Source organism: Triticum dicoccoides, chromosome 2A (genome assembly GCF_002162155.2).
Source record: "Triticum dicoccoides isolate Atlit2015 ecotype Zavitan chromosome 2A, WEW_v2.0, whole genome shotgun sequence".
Classification (NCBI taxonomy): domain Eukaryota; kingdom Viridiplantae; phylum Streptophyta; class Magnoliopsida; order Poales; family Poaceae; genus Triticum; species Triticum dicoccoides.
Genome location: NC_041382.1, coordinates 117,158,819 through 117,168,993, shown reverse-complemented (window position 1 = coordinate 117,168,993; position 10,175 = coordinate 117,158,819). Strand labels below are relative to the sequence as shown.

General features: G+C 43.6%; 1 long non-coding RNA gene across 8 annotated transcripts; it reads right to left on the bottom strand.

Moving 5' to 3' along the window:
- Nucleotides 1–673: 673 nt before the first annotated feature.
- LOC119353720 lies at nt 674–8,698 on the bottom strand. 8 transcript variants are annotated; one of them, XR_005170498.1, is made up of 9 exons: nt 8,099–8,698; nt 6,625–8,006; nt 4,728–6,168; nt 4,188–4,257; nt 4,029–4,097; nt 3,852–3,935; nt 3,550–3,659; nt 1,971–2,057; nt 674–1,208 (listed from the first exon to the last, which is right to left on the bottom strand). It is a non-coding gene; the product is annotated as an uncharacterized LOC119353720 (long non-coding RNA). The 8 variants fall into 8 exon arrangements; XR_005170494.1 differs by having other exon boundaries at nt 4,188–4,993; nt 6,027–6,168; XR_005170496.1 differs by having other exon boundaries at nt 4,188–4,834; nt 6,027–6,168.
- Between the last annotated feature and the right edge of the window lie 1,477 nt (nt 8,699–10,175).

Genomic DNA, 10,175 nt, shown 5'->3' with positions numbered 1-10,175 from the left:
CACATTCAGTACATAGCAATTGATCGAGCAAGCAACAAAACTTTTGTCCAAAAGCAAGCTATACATATTTCATACATAGCAATTGGTTCAGACAACTATAAAATGTCATCAACTTCCTTGTCATTACATACCATATTATAGGTAAATAAAGTACAAACTGAATCCTGAATCCTAGACAGGAATTCAAATAATTCAGTACCAATTTCCATGCATTTAGACAGAGGTCAACGTGATTCGTTATTACATGACGTGTCTACCAAAAGAGAGCACAATGCCTGGCTCAATGTTTTGTCCCGGCCTGCTCATAGAAAAGTTGATTTTGAAGTTTATAACAAAGGAGAAATATATACTTGGTTTCAAAAGTAAACCAAGACATCCTCATTAAGTAGGTACAAATAATTAAGTTATTAGATAGCAAAAGTGACGGTTGGAGACGATCGGGTAAATATCCGACAGCCGAGAGCGACCAAGCCCGAGATCCAACGGCCAGAACACAATCAAGGAAACGATCAGAGGTGCCGGTCCAAACGTTTTTGGTCAAGTAGGGAATGCTTAGCCAGTAGCAATACGTGTATATCATATGTATTCATATATTGTAACAATACAGTGAAAGAGAAACATTCAAACGTGATAGAAGCGCGGAATAATACCACTCAGTACCAACATGAAACTATAAGGCATAATCAATCTCAGTTCGTTCATTAGATTAAAAAAAGTCGCTCGACAGGAAGCTCGAAATCAAAAGCGCAGCCATTCAATACGATGGTTAATAACAAAAGTGATATACTATGAGAAAGTTATTGGAGCATTAACATAATAAAGAAGAAGCAACTAAGCATGTTAACAGACATGACCAAATGGAACACCCTCAAGGTGATGGACAATTGTTGATCTAGTGAACCATAACGTATCCGTGCCTTCCACTGCCCTCAGAATTGTTACAGGGAACCTCACATGGATCCTGGCACACTTGTATAAATTTCTCTCATGCAAAGTGTCCACAAACATGTCTATGACCTCATTAGGCACCATCTTGTTGGCATGATTTCCCTATAGAAGAGCACATGTATACTCTTGATAGGGCCATCATCGAAGCCACCCCACTGGTACCATAGCCTGGAGATTCGCATGTAGATGTGCTGGTTCCACACGGCCGAAAAAATGCCAGATAAGTCAACAAAATTGTACTCCCTCCGGTCCTTTTTACTCTGCATATTAGGTTTGTCCGAAGTCAATCCCATTCAACTTTGACCAAGTTTATATAAAAAATTATAAACATTCACATAACAACACCAATATCTTTAGATTCATCTTGTAATATATTTTCATATTATATTTATTAGATATTATAGATGTTAATAATTTTTAATATAAATTTGGTCAAACTTAGCAAAGTTTGACTTTTGGCAAAACCAATGTGCAGAGTAAAAAGGACCGGAGGGAGTACAGAAGCAGATGGGGTTGGATAATCTATGGCACATATGAAAGAAAAACCAGTTTTGGCACAAGTTTTAGGTAAGAATGATACTTGGACAGTAAATAAAACAACAACTGATTAGAGTTATTTCTCAGTTTAGATAGAAAAGAAAGAACCAATGATTGTTTACATATAGCAGAATTATATCTGAGTTCAGATCAAAAAGAAATAGGCACCGATTGTTTCCATGTAGCAGAATAAATGCTAGGTGAGTAATTTGTTGATGCCAAAATAACATAATTAGATACATATCCATAATTAGTTAAAACCATGGAAAGACATCATATATAGTATAAGCTGGAAGACATAGTACGTCAAATCTGAAGGAGAAGCACTCTAGATAACAGCCATTGATTTGATAATCAGCAACATCAATATAAATGAGAACAATCTTTAACCGTAGTATCCTATACAACACCCGGAAAACACAATTAGCTTACTCTACCTATATAACTTTCTTGGAGAGGTCGAACGAGAGAAAGGCGAAGGGTACCTGACCAATGGGGACGAGATCGCTTCTTTGGTGTGCTCCCTCTCCGGTCAAACCACAAGACAACCCTCCGCCACGGCACCAACCGAACTGCAAATCATCCAGAAACATCAATAGTCATCCAGAAACAGGGTACACCATGCGAGTTCTGCATCATGCCAGTTCTGAATATGGTAGGGAGGTTTAATATATCAATTAGCTGAGGCATAGGTTGCATTTGCCTAATGTATGAAGTATGTCAGATGTTAATAGATTAAGTAAATTACTTAGTACCATGGATTTCGGTGGTGAAAAACATAAAACACTCTGTATACTGAATGTTAAATTAGACAAATTCAAATTATTATTCAGATTGTTACAGGCAAAAATAGTGTACCCAAGCAAAAAATTAGTGGCACTGAGATGCATGGTGACATCTTCTTACTGGCCTCCTTTCCAAAAGAAGTTCAATAAGCACTGCACTAATAGACCAACTGAACATGAAAGACACAAACATCGCGAAAACTAAAAAAAATGCTATATACTTCCTCCGTCCGGAAATACTTGTCATCAAAATGAACAAAAGGGGATGTATCTAGACGTATTTTAGTTTTACATACATCCCTTTTTATCCATTTTGATGACAAGTATTTTCGGATGGAGGGAGTACTTTCTATCTCCTATAGGACACTGATTTATGATAACAGAAATCCGAGGGTGAGCCCTCGTCATTAAGTAAAACTATATATTTTCTATAAAAATTCCTGCAAGAGTAAATTAATAACATCCTTGCCTTCAAGTGAACCCAACAGTTTGGTGGACATATCAGAGGTGGGGAAAGAGAGTAAATAGAACATACATGCATTTTATTTCCTACACAATTTGTGCTTTCATGCATAAAGAAACAATGACTGCCCGTTAGACTATCACAAAGAAACTCCAAGGAAATTAAACCGTAACAATAGGAGACTGGAAACTAAAGAGGGAATATGTTGAGGCAGCCTCTATACAGTAGGAGGGATTAGTTAAATTCTGTTGCTTGTAAAAGAACTACCATAATGTGACTGGCATTGATCATTCACATGATCAAGTCATGTGTGTACCAAGACAAAATCAAATACATGGTACCGACACATTGATGCATAAAACAAAAAGATTCCTTGCCTATTGGCATTACAGACCACGATTCCGCTAACAAAAGAAATGCAAAATTGGCATTACAGATCACAACTCCACTCACTAAAATAATCAAGGGAAGTACAAAGAATATATATATATATATATATATAGACACACACACACCCACAGCATATTTGGGCTGAGTACAGCAGCAGAAACCAGAAGGAACAATAATAAAAACAGAGCATCCGAAACAGAGTGTCTCCCGAGTAGAGGATGGTGGCATGAATAGTAATGCAGTGATGGATAGCAAAAGAAAAAGAGAACAGAGGATTATTGCATTATTATTCATGGCACGGCTCAACACCTATATACTCCTTTTCAAATTGGAGTATATTCATTTCATTTCAGTGCATACATTTCATTCCAGTGTACAGCAACATAAAAGGAGCAAAGCAACCAGCAATGGAGAAGGGGCACTTACCGTGGACAAGGGAGAAGAGGCTGCCGTTGGGGTAGTAGTCGCTCCTCCTCTAACTGCTCCACGTCGACGGCCACACGCCCGAGCCTCGACGCCGTCACGGCCGTTGCAACCTGCCATGGACGAAGTTGACTCAAAGTTAAGTTCAGGTCTGTTTCAGAATGAACAACAACATATGCATGCACAGAGCATGTATCAACACAGCACCCACATGCATGATGATGATCTAGAGCTATCAAATCTTCAGACTTCAGATTACTTCAGAGTACACTCTAGCTTGAAGTAACAGGCGTGATTGATCTTACATTAGGGCCCAGAAAAGTAGGGGTTGTTGTTGAGGTTCAGGATCCTGTGTGCTTCGAGTGCTGCCGCCTGGCAGAGTAAATCACCTGGAATTTGTAACCAGCAGAAAAAGGACTGTCTGCAATCAATCTCCATGCATGACGAAGAGCTAGCTTGATGGATCGATGATGATTGCTCACCTTCTCCAGGAAGAACAGGCGGTCAATGAACTGCCCAGAAACCTCGTCCAGCTCCACAACATCGGTGACCTGCAGCGGTCAGAGAGAGGGATGGTGAGCAGAAGCCGCGCGAGATTGATGGGGAGAGGAGTCCTGCATCTTTAATCGAACGTGTCTCACCTTGAGGTCCTCGACATCTCCGCAACACGTACTCTAAAGCAAGCTCGGCACAGGCACAATTTGCAAGATCCTGGGCATGAAATGAACGCCCAAAAGGGAGTGCAGCAACAACGGAAAGAAATGCTAAAAGGGAACATAGAGCAGAAACCAACCCAAAATGCTAGCAAGAATTTTTAAAAAGGAACATAGAGCAGCATGAGCATGAGGCATAGAAAAATGGGGTCACCTTAAGATCAAGAATTAGTGGTTCTCTCTCAGTTCAAATCAGAAGGAAAGAACCACTATTATTGATTAGAGTTATTTGTAATTAGGAAAAGCACTACAACACTGGATCCTAAGCAACAGTTGAGGCATACAAAACTACAAGTGTTTGTTCTTTTCATATATAAACAACCTTTAGTATCTCAACCAGAACCAAAGCAAAAAAAAATCATGGTTAAGTAACCAGCAAAGGAAGAGTGAACCTTTTTGGAATTTTAAAGTAGCAAGACATGAAAAGTTCTTTTTTGCCTTCAATACTACACACATTAGGGGAGGTACCTGTAGTTTTATTGCATAGTGGGCTCAGATTCACCTTTCCTCGATCATATAACCTACCCCCATCATCTCTTATCACCAGATCAATCTCTTTATACAGTAGAGCTGCCCTGGTTATCAGTCAACAAGAATGACCATCCAAGGACAACAACAAGTATCACAGGATCAAAAAGGATTCTAGAGACAAGAGGGAGGATCCAACTTGATACCCACAGGTGCCTTGATTGCTCAAAGGCACAATAATTCCAGCCAAGGTAATCACCATCGCCCTAGCACAAACACCACTTGAGCATAAATAAGCAACCCCTTTAAATACAAATAAAAATGGTTCAAGGTTCATTGCATAGCTGCCACGGACGCCATCGCCGGTGCCGCTGGTCTGCTGCCCTCCTCCGTGGCCACTACCGCCGTGGTTGGTGGGAGCCACCTGTGTGGGAGGGAGGCGGCTGCAGGAGCGAGTGAGAGAGGAGGCGGCCGCTAGGTTTTCATCGCAGGAAGCCGCGGTCATTTTATAGCCGGTACACGAAATGACACAAATGCCTTGATGGGGGCATGGTATTTCCATTTTGTTTCAATTGGAATTTTATCTAACGGCTCACAACGATCTGGTAAATATGCGATGTCTCACGTGAGCCAAACCCGAGATTCGACGGCTTGAATCGCATCAAGAAATAGATCGGACGGCCGAGAGGGCCTGAGCTCTGGGAGTGCCTGTGGTCTGCTTCGGTTCTTGTTTTTGGATAAGCAACACCTTTAAATACAAATAGAAAGGATTCATGGTTCATTGCATAGTGGGCTCAGATTCGCCTTTCCTTGATCATATAACCTACCCCGTCATCTCTTATCACCAGATCAATCTGTTTATACAGTGGAGCTGCCCTGGTTATCACTCAACAAGAATGACCATCCAAGGACAGCAACAAGTATCACATGATCAAAAAGGATTCTAGAGACAAGAGGGAGGATCCAACCTGATACGCACAGGTGCCATGATTGCTCAAAGTTACACTTATTTCAGCCACGATTAATCATCATCGCCCTAGCACGAACGCCACCGATCAATCTAGCAAATCCAGGAACATAGCTATAGGACCAAGGCATCCACATGTAAACCAGAGCATCACATGAGCTCCCATGATAGCAACTAAACATGAACAACAGCCTGCAAACTCTAAAATGGCATGGATCCACAACTACATAGCTCAAGTAGGAACCGATGGATGAGTAGGGCATAGAGCATCAACTAGACGAGCCCCACATCAATATAGCCATGGCCATGTCCCATAGGAAGATGGAGCTCACCGAGGGAGGTTGTAGCCGAGGCAGTACTCAGTGCGCGCCGGGGTTGCGCTTGAACGCCGTCCAACTGGCGAGGAACCGCATCGGAGTTGCGCCTTTCGCCGTCCCGCTGACGAGCACGAACGCATCAAACAACCAAGTGACTCTGTGCACGGAATACATGTCAAACAATATAAACAATCAGATATGCTATCACAACAGGTGAATAAACATCTAGTATAACAGAACAACGTAATAAGGCGGGGCTAGGCAATACAGAAAGCAATGCATATTTGATAGACCAGTTCATCTATCACTGGAACTGTAGAGTATTTAGATGACTGCTAATAATAGTATGTCACTGCAGATATATTTGTAAGTCAAATGGAATTTTGTTAAAAACCCATTAATGGCCCGACTTTGATAAAGCCACATGACACTATAGGGTTAAATGATAGTTCTCATCAAGAATATGCACATTGGGATCCACACACATGTTAGTAAATCAAGAAACTACATATGTTCCTATCTAGAGGCACCCATTCATATTGCAAGCAAGACACTGAACAACAATAGCAAGGATCTGCAGTAGAGTAGGACCGATTAATGGCTTAGGATATACCTTGTGTGCCGGTGAACCTTAGATCTGAAAGCTCATGCACCTGTCGAACATAATGATTATTAAGAGAAGGATTTCAAAGTAACAATACCTGGCAGAATGATTTTAAAGCAACCAGGTGTCCAGGTACATAACAAACACAATGAATGTCTACATAGTACCCCATCTCTCTGAATACTTAATACATGCAGGCTCATTTTGAAGTACATTTTAGGAGCATTGGAAAACCAGGAAAATAGAAAAAACTCACAATGAAATTAAAAACTAAATATTGCACGCCATCGAGACCAATCCGCGGCGCAACATCTACCGCAAGAGAAGGACATCAGGGTCAATCATGCAACAATGTAAGGGCACCACCGGACAGTTCACAACTTCAGGAGGTGCTTACTATATTATTGATATAGCGATGCATCTTGTTAGAATCAGCAAATAAATGTATATGCTAGCAGTTAGTATTCCCAGGCAGAAAATAAACAATCCGTTAATGAATTATGTTTATACAGCCAGGCATGAATACACTACACGTGCACCGCAAGATCAAACCATGCATGTGCAATTGGAGAGAAGTAACAGACTGTCCCAAAGAATGAGTGAAAGATAAGAATGTCTATTAGGCTATGCTGTAATTGTTGGATTAATATATTGGAAATTAAGGATATGCAACTACTGTTGAATAAAAACAAACCAAAACTATTATTGTTTCCAAATCTATTAGTTTGAAAATCAAGTGCATCATGGGTCATGTATACAGAGAAGCAAATGTGAAATTTAGATGTGGTTCAAAATATTTAAGTGGTACCATCCATAGTAAAAAATTCATTCTGGGACTAACATACATGTGGCTAATGCACGAATATCATGCATGTTGGGCTAACAATATTCTGAAATAAAAAACCGCACACCATCTATCGCAGGTCCTGATTTATAAGGCTGAATTAAAGAGATGACAGATATTACTAATGGGGTCATTTTAATTACTATAATTGTCATTTGACCCAAAAAACAGTTGAAAATATCCTATATGCCATTGGGTGTCGTGTCATGTAAACTAAAATTCAGACAAAAATATATAACACTAACTTAGGCAGGAAGCACACTGTCCTCCCTTCCTTTTTGTGCCCGTCAACCAATCAAATGATGGCACAAAGTGAAACCAAACAAAAGGGAAGGAGAGGGGTCATTCTGTTCCGAGCGAATTTGTCCATATGCACACATATAAATCATGCCCACTAATTTGTCTGCACACATATAAAACAAACTAAGGAGTTGTGAGCAGGAGTTAACAAAAGACAAATCAGTCTAGCAGATGGAGCCATCCCACTGTATCCTCTCAGACCGTGACACCTCTCCGAGCATAGTCGAAGACGACCGAAGATCTGTACCTGGAAAGCAAATTAGGCAGCACGGACCCTGCCCAAATCAGCTGACCCGCATCTCCAATATATGAAACAAACAGAATTTGAAGGTGCCTTACCTCAGGTCTTCTTCCCAGAGGCACACGGACGCAAGGATGAAGGTCAAGTGCTTCCTCAGCGTGGTCGAACAGGAGGTGCCGAGGGCCAGCGGCTTAGCCTCCTCACCCACTCCTAGGTTAGGGAGGGGAACGATGGGAGGGGAGGTGGAAGGGCGGAGCAGCATGCGGCCTGACAACGGGGAAGCGATGCGGGCCGGGAGCTCGATCCAACTCCGGCCGGCCAGCCCTATAGTCGCCGGCGAGACCCCCCCGTCCCAGTGCGCCTACCTCCTCCTATCCTCCCTCTACATCTTCTCACCTGTAGGGACGAATCCATGGGGATCGAGAAAACGGGGCAACGAGCAGGCGGCCACCGGAGGCGAGATCTACCTCCACCACCGAAACCCTAGTGGGGGAAATTGATGGGGGCGACCGCAGGAGGCAAGGAAAAGTAGATCAACACGGTGAAGCTAGTAAAGCTCGTCGAGGAGCAGCCCTGTGTGTGTTGGGTGGCGCCGGAGCACACCGGAGCGGCCGGAATCGGCCGGCGACCGAGGCGGTAGAGTGGGCAGGAGGCGGGGACGGGAGGAAGAGGCGAGGAGCTGTGCAAGTGCGGGAGAGAGGCGGCGGCTAGGTATCCGCCACGGGAGCGGCCGCATTTTATACCCCCCTACGCGAAATGACCAAAATGTCCCGGTGGGGGCACGATATTTACCTTCTGTTGCAATTGGAATTTTATCCAACGACTCGCAACAATCTGGTAAATATCCGACGTCTCACGTGAGCCGAGCCCGAGACCCGACGACCGGAATCGCATCAGGAAAATGATCGAACGGTCCATAATCCAAACGAACGGGAGAGCTCCATTTTGCTTCACACTCTAACAAGGGGATTGGATCCTAGATCCATTCGGCACCACGCAGAGGAAATCCCCGGAAACTGCTTAGGAGACACCATTCCAGCATGGCTAGTGCCCCAGCTCCTCCACCCGTTCCGGCCCAGAGAAAGGCCAGTGGGAGAGATGTTCGGTGTCCCACAGTTAATTGACGAAGCTGCAGACGCAGGGATTTTTTTCCCCCGCAGATCTAGTTTTTGTTCGAGCGGGGCTAGATTCCTTCAACGGTGAGATTCAGGCAGAGGACTTCCCCAATCCATCCGGGGGAGAACGAGTATGTTCGTCCCCTACCTGCTAAGGGCGTTGGATTTCCCATTCATCCGCTCCTCCGAGGGCTTTTGGAATACTATGGCCTCCAGCTGCACAACTTCACCCCTGCCTCCATTCTGCACATTGCGGGTTACGTCGCTTTATGCAAACTATTCCTGGGTATCGAGGCTCATTTCGAGCTGTGGAGGAAGTTGTTCTGTCTTGTCTCGCGTAATCACGAGGGGTCAATATTTGAAGTGGTTGGAGCCGAAGTATGGCGTATCGCCGATACTGGATATCTGTCCGGCACACCAAGGAAAGCACCTGAAGAATGGCCTTCCGAATGGTTCTATATTTGTGCTTCCTGACCCAGTTCGAAAGGGTCTTCCTGAATTTGCGAGCGTTCCGTTAAAGAAACGCCATAGTTGGCGTCCTCGGAGTCTTGAAGAGGATGACAGCGCAGAAGTTTGCCAGCTTATGAGCAAGATAAAGATGCTCGCTCATTCCGGACTCACAATAATCCGGGTAATGGCGACCTCCATAGTGTGAGGGGTTCAACCGCTACAATACAGAGGGCTGCCCATGTGGCACTACAATGGAGAGGATGACGCCTCCTGCTATGGCTGGAAGGGTCCGGATACCCCCGCCGCTCTGGCCAAAATATTGGCCAAGCTATTTAAAGGGGAGGAAGATGAGTTTCTTCGCATTAAGCGGAGAGATGGGTATTCTATGTATGATCCTCCCAGTTGGGTAAGCTTTGACCCCTCTATTCCACTCATTCCCCTTCCAGATTACTTTTGATAAATTTCAAGTCTGTTTGTTATGACAGCACTGGCGGAAGGTCACCGAAGGACTTCATAGTCCTGCCCCACAGCCGGAGATCCACAACCGGGAGCTAGATCCTAGGTTTGAAGAGGATCCGAATATATTTGTGGTGCTTGCGAAGGGAGTGTT